This window comes from Haliotis asinina, chromosome 8, assembly GCF_037392515.1.
Source record: "Haliotis asinina isolate JCU_RB_2024 chromosome 8, JCU_Hal_asi_v2, whole genome shotgun sequence".
Taxonomy (NCBI): Eukaryota; Metazoa; Mollusca; class Gastropoda; order Lepetellida; family Haliotidae; genus Haliotis; species Haliotis asinina.
In genome coordinates, this window is record NC_090287.1 from 16,666,211 (window position 1) to 16,677,138 (window position 10,928).

A 10,928-nucleotide genomic window follows, 5' to 3' on the forward strand; every position below is an offset into this window, starting at 1 on the left:
GCTTGCGGTAAACTGAGGTTCTAAGTCCATCGTCTGTGGTGTGGAGGGATACATCAAGGAAGGGCAGGTGTTGGTTGGTCTCAGTCTCCATGGTGAACCTGATTCTTGGATGTTGGTCGTTGAGGTGGTTGAGGAGCTCATTGGGGTCGTTGTCATAGGCGATGGTGGTGAAGGTGTCGTCGACTTTGCGGTACCAACAGAGGGGCTGGAACGGAGCTGTGGAGAGGGCTGCTTCCTCGAAGGAGGTCATGAAGATTTCTGTAATGAGAGGAGAAAGAGGTGAGCCCATGGGGAGACCGTGGATCTGCTTGTATATCTTACCATTGAATGTGAAGTAGGAGGTGTCAAAGCAGCTGCGGGCGAGCTTGATGATGCTGTCTATGGTGAGCTGGGTGTCCAAGTCATCTATCCGGTTGGCTAACTTGCTGCGAAGGATGTCCAGGGCTTCTTCTAGTGGGATGTTGGTGAAGAGGTCCACGACGTCGTAGCTGACCATGGTGCCTGTGGGGTTGGATTCTTTCAGCTGGTTGACAAAGGATGAAGAGTCGCTGATGTAGGACTTGCCATCTTTGCCAAGTGGAGCGAGGAGACGTGTGAGGAACTGGGCGGTGTTGTAGAAAACTGAACCTCTTGAGCAGACTAGGATCCGGGCTTTGGGCGGATTCTTGTGGATCTTGATGGTGGCTCTTCCGTATGGGGCTTGGGAGTTGATAGGGTTCAGCTGGTTGAAGATGATGTCGTTGATTTCTCTCTTCTCATGGAGGTCCTTCAGGGTTTTCTTGTGTTGTCTTTCCAGTCTGGCCGTCGGATCTTTCTTGATATTGAGGTAGGTGGTGGTGTCTGAGAGGCTGTTGTTGACGAGCTGGAGGAATTCCGGGGTGTCCATGATGACTGCTGCTTTGCCCTTGTCAGCTTCGGTGATGGTGATGCTGTCATCCTTCTTGAGTTCGGTGATGGCCTGTCTCTCTTGGTGCGTGAGGTTGGGGCGGGGCTTGGGAGCTTGCTTGATGGTGTCTATAATCTGGTGTCGGAGGTAGTCTACGTTGCCATTGGGAGCCAGTTGTTGAAGTCCACTTTCAATGCTGGTGATGAAGGCATCTGTGTTGGTCTTGGCGGCGACTGGGACATACTTCAGGCCTTTAGCAAGGAGGGATGTCTGAGATGGTGTGAGAGGCTTGCTGCTGAGGTTGATGACTGTCTTGGGGTTGGTGTTGTTGTTGTCAGCTTCGGGAATGTTGGAGGTGGAAGGACGTTGTAACTGGGTGAACTTGGTGATGTGGGTAGTTTTCACTTTCTCATGGAGGTGCTGCTTGGTCTTCTCTGCTAAGGACTGGGTCTTGTGGTAGAGGTCAGACTCGAGGGTGTCTTGTAGGTGGCTTCTGCTGGTTTCAATGTCTTTATGGAGATGGGACTTGTGGCGGCGTAGGTGCTGTATCTGGTGCTTGACTATTCTGGTGCTGGCATTGTGGAGTATCTTGTTGATGGCAGGTGAGCGAGGGACAGGAGATGACAGTTGAAATCCTCTGGGAACGAGGTTGTTGTCTCGGCATCGTAACAGGAAAGTCAGATGATTACTGGTTTTTTGCTAATAGAGCGGTTGTACCTGTTGATGGATGTGACTGCATCATCTCCATGTTGATGTCGTATCAGGTCTTTGAATGTCATTTAGAAGTGAAAATACATAAGAATGAAGATTATTATGGATATCAACTTCTTTATGAGAGAACATTACCATCTGCAAGAGGCCATCGAGATCCGGAGACAGAAACCAGCCATCAACCGCGACCAAGGAGTGTACCTACCAAGTGCCTGGGACTTATTGATAAATTAATCTCATCTACCTGTGTACATTCTATCTATGTAATTCATGTATAGCCTATCTACCCGAGTACATACTTGTGTTTGTACATCACCAACCCTCATGTAACATGCTCACCCCCTATCGTGTGTTATGTACATCATCCTATCATGCGTAATGTATCACCATTGGCTTCCATCCTTATCCCCAATCATGTTATGTAAACATATCCAATCAACTGTAATGCATTACCATTGGCTTCCATCATTGTTATCTTAACTATCGGCTTCCTATCAGTGCTTGTTTATACTAGCTTTCGTTAACTCATTCCACTTGTTACTTTGTTATTGTTTTACCTGTACATATAAATACACCTCTGTATCCCTTTCTCAATCACCTGATGAAGGAGTAAGCATTAACTCCGAAACGTTGTGTTCTCTCATAAAGAAGTTGATATCCATAATAATCTTCATTCTTATGTATTTTCACTTCTAAATGACATTCAAAGACCTAGCCCTGTATGGAATGCTGAGACAAGATGCTGGTGTGTTTAGCTACTGAATCTGGTCATAGATGACAGATGCACATACTAGCCCTGTATGGAATGCTGAGACAAGATGCTGGTGTGTTTGGCTACTGAACCTGGTCATAGATGACAGTTGCACATACTAGCCCTGTATGGAATGCTGAGACAAGATGCTGGTGTGTTTGGCTACTGAATCTGGTCATAGATGACAGTTGTACATACTAGCCCTGTATGGAATGCTGAGACAAGATGCTGGTGTGTTTGGCTACTGAATCTGGTCATAGATGACAGATGCACATACTAGCCCTGTATGGAATGCTGAGACGAGATGCTGGTGTGTTTAGCTACTGAATCTGGTCATAGATGACAGTTGCACATACTAGCCCTGTTTGGAACACTCAGACAAGACGGTGTTTTGTGTTTGGTTGCTGAATCTACATTTGCAGAAAGACTCAAAAGTCAAATTGTGTGTCCGTGGAGAATGGTCATGGACATCATACTTACCATGTCAGTCCAGTCCATAAACCTCCACCCAAACAACTGTTCCCAGAAACGTGTACAGACATACAAAAACATGTACAGGTGTACGTTTTGTACAGACATACAGAAACATGATGTTTTTCCTTATAATTCATGGATTTGGATGTTTGTTATTGAGTATGATCTTACAGTAATATTACCATCTGGTTCTGTCCTGAAATCAAATCAACCACTTTAATGTCATCTCACATCCTTAACGGGATCCATGCTTACAGTATCAGCAGCTGCATTGTTGTCCTACATCCCGACATGGATTCATGCTTGCAGTATCAGCAGCTGCATTGTTGTCCTACATCCTGACATGGACCCATGCTTGCAGTATCAGCAGCTGCATTGTTGTCCTACATCCTGACATGGACCCATACTTGCAGTATCAGCATTGTTGTCCTATATCCTGACATGGACCCATGCTTGCAGAATCAGCATTGTTGTCCTACATCCTGACATGGACCCATGCTTGCAGTATCAGCGTTGTTGTCCTACATCCTGACATGGACCCATGCTTGCAGTATCAGCATTGTTGTCCTACATCCTGACATGGACCCATGCTTGCAGTATCAGCATTGTTGACCTACATCCCGACATGGATTCATGCTTGCAGTATAAGCAGCTCCATTGTTGGCTTACATCTTGACATGGACCCATGCTTGCAGTATCAGCAGCTCCATTGTTGTCCTACATCCTGACATGGACCCATACTTGAAGTATCAGCATTGTTGTCCTACATTCTGACATGGACCCATACTTGAAGTATCAGCATTGTTGTCCTACATCCTGACATGGACCCATACTTGCAGTATCAGCATTGTTGTCCTACATCCTGACAGGAACTCATACTTGCAGTATCAGCATTGTTGTCCTATATCCTGACATGGACCCATGCTTGCAGTATCAACATTGTTGTCCTACATCCTGACATGGACCCATGCTTACAGTATCAGCAGCTACATTGTTGTCCTACATCCTGACATGGACCCATACTTGCAGTATCAGCAGCTGCATTGTTGTCCTACATCCTGACATGGACCCATACTTGCAGTATCAGCAGCTGCATTGTTGTCCTACATCCTGACATGGACCCATGCTTGCAGTATCAGCATTGTCCTACATCCTGACATGGACCCATACTTGCAGTATCAGCATTTTTTCGCTACATCCTGACAGGGACCCATGCTTGCAGTATCAGCATTGTCCTACATCCTGACATGGACCCATACTTGCAGTATCAGCATTTTTTCGCTACATCCTGACATGGACCCATGCTTGCAGTATCAGCGTTTTTTCCCTACATCCTGACATGGAACCATGCTTGCAGTATCAGCATTTTTTTCCTACATCCTGACAGGGACCGATGCTTGCAGTATCAGCAGCTGCATTGTTGTCCTACATCCTGACATGGACCCATACTTGCAGTATCAGCATTGTTGTCCTACATCCTGACATGGACTCATACTTGCAGTATCAGCATTGTTGTCCTACATCCTGACATGGAACCATGTTTGCAGTATCAGCAGCTGCATTGTTGTCCTACATCCTGACACGGACCCATGCTTGCAGTATGAGCAGCTCCATTGTTGTCCTACATCCTGACATGGACCCATACTTGCAGATCAGCAGCTCCATTGTTGTCCTACATCCTGACATGGACCCATTCTTGCAGTATGAGCAGCTCCATTGTTGTCCTACATCCTGACATGGACCTATACTTGCAGTATCAGCAGCTGCATTGTTGTCCTACATCCTTACATGGACCCATGCGTGCAGTATCAGCAGCTCCATTGTTGTCCTACATCCTGACATGGACCCATACTTGCAGTATCAGCAGCTGCATTGTTGTCCTACATCCTGACATGGACCCATACTTGCAGTATCAGCAGCTGCATTGTTGTCCTACATCCTGACATGGACCCATGCTTGCAGTATCAGCAGCTCCATTGTTGTCCTACATCCTGACATGGACCCATACTTGCAGTATCAGCAGCTGCATTGTTGTCCTACATCCTGACATGGACCCATGCTTGCCATATCAGCAGCTCCATTGTTGTCCTACATCCTTACATGGACCCATACTTGCAGTATCAGCATTGTTGTCCTACATCCTGACATGGACCCATGCTGTCTCCATCAAACACTATCGTCTGTTTGCAGTGAAAATGTACCGATGAATTTCACTTTAAACAAATAGGTAAATCAAATAAATGAAATTAAGATTGCCAATTCCTATAATTTTACCTTTCCAATTGCACATTATAAGTTTGGATGTATAATCAACATTAAGGTTATACAGACCCACGGCAGTACACAAAGATTTCCGAATGTAATACCAAGGGAAGTAACTCCAAACTTGTATTGCATCAAACCCGTGCAAAAAGAATATCCAGTTGCAAGGAAGGCAGCGAAATGCAAACCTTTTCCCTACCTTAAGTCATTTTCCTGGCTTTCCAAAGCTAAAATAGATTTTCCTGGCTTTTTAAGACCAAATGCCCACATTCCAGGCTTTTTGAATATTGCACAAAAACTATTACACTATCAACCACTGGAATGTTGTCCCATTTTCATTCCATCATACACTTCTTTGTCCTTTCACTTATTGTTCATTTAATGAATCATAAATATCAATCATACACACACAAGGATTGACAAAAAGAAAAACAATAAAAAATTGGGTCAAATTTCAAGATTTATTCAAGTGAAATAGAGAATATTTCATCAGTATTTCTAACAACTGGATTTGTATATTCATAAATCTTTTGAACAATGAAATGACTATGCAGTATGGGTGAATACAAGGTCTGGGGGATTCCAAATATAAAGAATGATATACAGTGAAAGAAATGGTACGTCAATGTGATGATATAGCTCGTACTGCCTCCATGACATGAGATGAACTTGATACAATGAGAAAGGCATGTGCTGTTATCCTGACAATGGCTGATATTCTGAAACATACCTCGTCATTATACGCACTCTTCTTTGTACACCTCTGTTCATATCTTGGCAAAATACAGATAAGTGTTCAACATGCTTTGTCAACCTTGCAAATAAGGATGATTGAAACAAATGCAAAAAAATAAAGTGGAGATAAAACTATTTCATATGCTCACTTGTCTATGATGCTTATGTCATTGAATGGTATTGAATGTATTGATACAACCAGTGGTGTGGATAGCAATTATACACTGCTTAAAATGCTCACCATTCCACTGCTAAATATTAACATGCATTTATTCCCTGATATCAAGATTTGGCTTCATTTTTGCAGAAGATCTAGCACTTTGTTAAGATGCCATAACAAAACCTTTAAACAAATAAAAAAAATGCTTTGAAATATCCTACTTTCTAAACACAAAAGAGGTAACAGCATGAACAACTGACAATTGGCCATTGCTTTCTTACAGCACAAAAAACACGAAAATTTAATTTTGTACTTAGGATTCTCAGGACTGATTATAAATAACTTAAGCTGAGATGTCTAATGTGTTCCTCTTGATATGAATCCTCGGGTACTACTTTTCACCAGGTTTTCACAGGTCAATCACATAAATGTGTGGAAGTGGAACATAACATAACCAAGTTTCTGTAGCCCATGAACATGTTTGAATGTTTAAAAAATATTCATTCTACAATAATCCATCAACTTTGCAATACAATCATCAGTAGTAGTTCCTGAATTTCATTGGGTCTTGGACAAATGGTCTGTAAATTTGAAATCTGAAAATAAACTGCAATGATGGAGACATTCATGGAAAAGCATACACGTCATTATGCATTTGATACGATCATTTCAATGTTCCACACATTGTATTGTTTAACAGTGAAATAGGTCATATCGTCTTCATTCATTAACGTTTGTGGCAGTTTGTACTCAAAGGTCTGTAGTAACATAATGGGGCTGATTAAAAACTTCGGTAATGTATGCCTTGATGTGAAACTACATGGACAATAGGAGTCCTTATGTCACTTTTGCCTCCATCTTTGTTAAACAAGTGCACTATGTTACCATCTCATAATGTCTTTTCCATTCACAACAATCATCTTACTTGAATGACATAACGCAATCAAGCACCTTCATAAAGTCTTGACCAATAACTGAAATTGGCTTTCTCCCAAAACTTAAGTGGATTGTATTATATGGTATGTTTTCCCACTGTAATAGAACATATGGCTCCATAGGTGAAATGATTGCTGCAAATGGGTTCCGGAATATTCTCTTATCAGACTGGACACATTATACACAGTGTCATCAAGGGTTAGACACTGATGTTTATTCATCATACAGACCTTTCAACAGACTTAAACTCCTGTGCTCACTGTCTCAATTTCTGCAAATCTTACTGTAAGATTCAAACCCAACCTAGTTCGACCATATTCAACATTAAATATTAATGGAGCTGTATTGTTTTGGGGGAAGTTTAAGCCCTATACGGTCTTTACAAAGAGAAAGATCCCAGAATAGATACAGAAATTCTGTCCATATAAAATAGAGCGAATTAGGATTGTTTCCTTGAACAAAAAATACTAATCAAAGTTCACTGACAATTGTATGATACTAACCATGGTAAGTGTAAGGACCACATACTCTAATAATCCTTGTGCAAGGATGTCATTCATACAATCCCTCAAACTGAGTGAGATGGGTTAAATGCTGTTTTGAACAGTATTACAGTCATGACGTGTCAGCAAATGTGGGAGAAAGCTTGAAGTGATGCAGCTCTCACAAATTTGTCACTTCAGTGTAGCCTATGAGCACTGGTATGATGCCAATAAACATAGGATCCTAATCTGGTCAAACCCACCTACAAACATTGATTTCTTGCCCCAAGGAAGCAATTCTTCAGAGTGAAACTGCAGGTGTGGGGTAGCATTTGTTTACGTCTTGTTCAAATCAATGCAGAGAATAAAACATCCCTTAAGAATATCCCATTTCAAAATGCACCAACAATGCCTATCACGTAACCTGACTTGCCACTGAAAAAGACAACTTAAAAGCAGATTTGGACCATGCATGCTGAATCAATAAATACGACCAATTTGTGTGGTCTCTCCTCATAAAAAAAAAAAAAATAAAAAAAATAAAAAAAAATAAAGAATACCCAAAACACAAATTCAAATTTGTTCACTTATGCGAGATTTTCTTACCAATACTATTGATAACAGAACTCTTTTACACATTCTCCAATTCCCAAGACAAGGTAAACATACACACTGACCAAACAAACATGACAAATGGTCGAACAAGCATTCAAACAGTGTTTAACAAAAACATAATTTAACGTGCACCACAGTCCTATGTCAATAAGTTACTTCTAAGATACTTGTGATCATAAAATGGTGTTACATCTATAGTATAATTATTCAGGAAATCTATTCACAATATTTTCAAATACAAGTCTTTCAACGTATGGTCTGCTGGGTGGACACATCTGGCGGTCCTATTTCAGTCTGACAAAGTTGAGACGGACCAACCTCTTAGGCTACGCCAAGTTAATACATGGTATTTGGAATACAAAATATATGCAAAAATCACTGGTCTTGAAATGGTATACAAAAAATAAGGCATTCACATTTACATAAGTTGCAGACTGGACAAATGTTATGTCCTTAATGACAATTGCCCTATCAGTGTGAGCAAAGTCATCGCATAGGGAATACCTACATCAACTGGGAGACAAAATAAATAGAAACTTCTGCTGACATTGTCAACTGACTTTGTCGAAGTAGCCATCTACGTGTAACAATCTGACCTGGTGGGACTACTGGACTTAAATGGAACAATCACAAAATATTAAATCTACTTCATTTATCTTATTGAAACAAACATTCAGTTTCTTCTTCCTTGTGGTAAGGATGGGATATGGACTGACATCTGACATTGTATAATTTAATATTTCAATGACAAAGAGTTTCAAAGACAAATATCTTGAGTACCTAAAATATTCATAAATTTCTGCAAGCTTTACAACAGCCAAAAGGGTAATTGGAGGTTATGAATTTTCTTATAAAACAATGGTCCTTGAATGGCCTTTTGCTTGGGGCCAAAATATCAGAAAAGTGGATTTGTCTACAAATGGAAGGAAATGCATGGTCGAGCTGATACGGTAAAGGCTCTTATCTCTTTGAAGCTAATCTTATAGAGCAGTTCAAGCACACATCAAATTAGCTGAACACAAAGTACTCACAAATCGCTTCTGTTGAGAATAGCACCAACTTTGTTTATGGTATAATCCAGTAAGTAGCAATTTTCTAAATCAAGGCCACAATGAATTAATAAAACTTTCATCCCATTCTGTCTCACAAGAAAACACAAAAGTAAAATTTTTATGCCCCTACGACGACCACAAAGAACTTACAGAGGTCTACAATCCCTTCACTGTAACAGCTGCAAATGATGAAATACAACTTAATCTAAATGCAGTTCCCGTCACAAAGCAGTTTTTCAGGTATCAGTTTACCATACAAGTGTCTGAAGGTTCTGAATGTCAGACTTGTGAATTACGATGACTGCCACAGGCAAGTGGAAATCTTTATCTGCCAATTGAGTCTGAAGATTTTAACAATTCACACTTCTAAAATGTCTGGTTGTAACCTGTTCTAAAGTGAGTTGTATCCACATATGTATGAAGCAATTATTAAATATTGATTCATTAAGTGCACTTGGTACTTGTAATAGTCAGGGGAAGTTGTAAAGGGTGTAATCCTTCAGTTTTTGCTCATGTTCTCAGACCAATCTGAATATCATACATGTTTATAACCATGGTTGTTGAAAAGGACTGATGACAGGCTCATGCTCACTAGAAGTTGTGAACAGTAATTCTTGTGACTCAGGTGAACTGAAACATTTCTCTGTTGTTAGAATGAAGCGTATGGTCATGGAAATACAAAATGAAAATTTAAAAAAAAATCTTTCATAGTAACATGGATGAGAATTTATCAATTAACTGTGGCCTTGCTATATTAAAAGATCCAAAACCCAATTTCACTTCAGTAAAGTGCATCTCTAAATTTGAAAACAGTAATTTCCTTCATACCATATGTACTTGTTAGCATTGCAAAAACAAAATCCAACCCAACCCTTTTGCTAAAGAAACCAAACACACAACTGACAGTATCTGATTCAAGATTTGGTTGGACCAAAAAGCTGATTGCGTTGTACAAATGGCGCTAACCAAATGAACAAAAATGGTTTAAGAAAACATCTCGCATGTGACATGAAATGGATACTGGATAATCAATGCCTTTTCAAGGCTACATAAACCAGAGCATGACCGACTGCAATACTACTTTCATTCTCTTCAGCTTAATCCCACCATTTTGTCAATATCATTCAAGTCAGATTTCAATGGTCATCACTAGCACTGCTGACGACATTCCATTTTACGTGAAATAAGAATTCCCACTACATTCATGAATTCCATTTCATTTGACCAATCACTGCAGCGTTCCAGATGTGAAAGTGATAGTGTGAATTCGTTTTCTCAGACAAAATAGTTAACACTTTGCATTCCACAAAACAGTCACAAGATAGGATTTGTGACCAGCTTTTGAAACACATGTACATGCCTGGCTGTCCACCTGGGATAGGGTACTTTCAACATTAACTGCAAGATTCTTAATTCACCTGCCTGGTGGTTGGGCTAAGATAGCAGTAGATGTGTATGTATAGGAACGTATATACATGGGCTGGTAAGTTTTGGCCAGGGCTAAAATGTTTGGGAGTATCATACCCTGATATGACCGATTCCATCAAAATCACACAACTCTGGGATAAAGATTTGAAATAGGAGAACATGGGGGTAGCATTGCCACACAAATCTGGCTGATTATTGAGAAATTCCAGAAATTTCTTTATAAGTTCTTGAAAGTTGAACATATAACATGCTTAATGGACAACAACCTTTTTTAGTAAATTATCCTCCTGCCTCTTTGCTTTGTCTGTACATTATCTTTGTACATTCTCCAACCTCCTGTTGGGTAAACTTGGTCCATTTATTTGTAAACTGAGACAAACTCAGCATTCACAATGAAGACACAAGAAACATGATAAAGAATAAAAAGTTGTTTGCC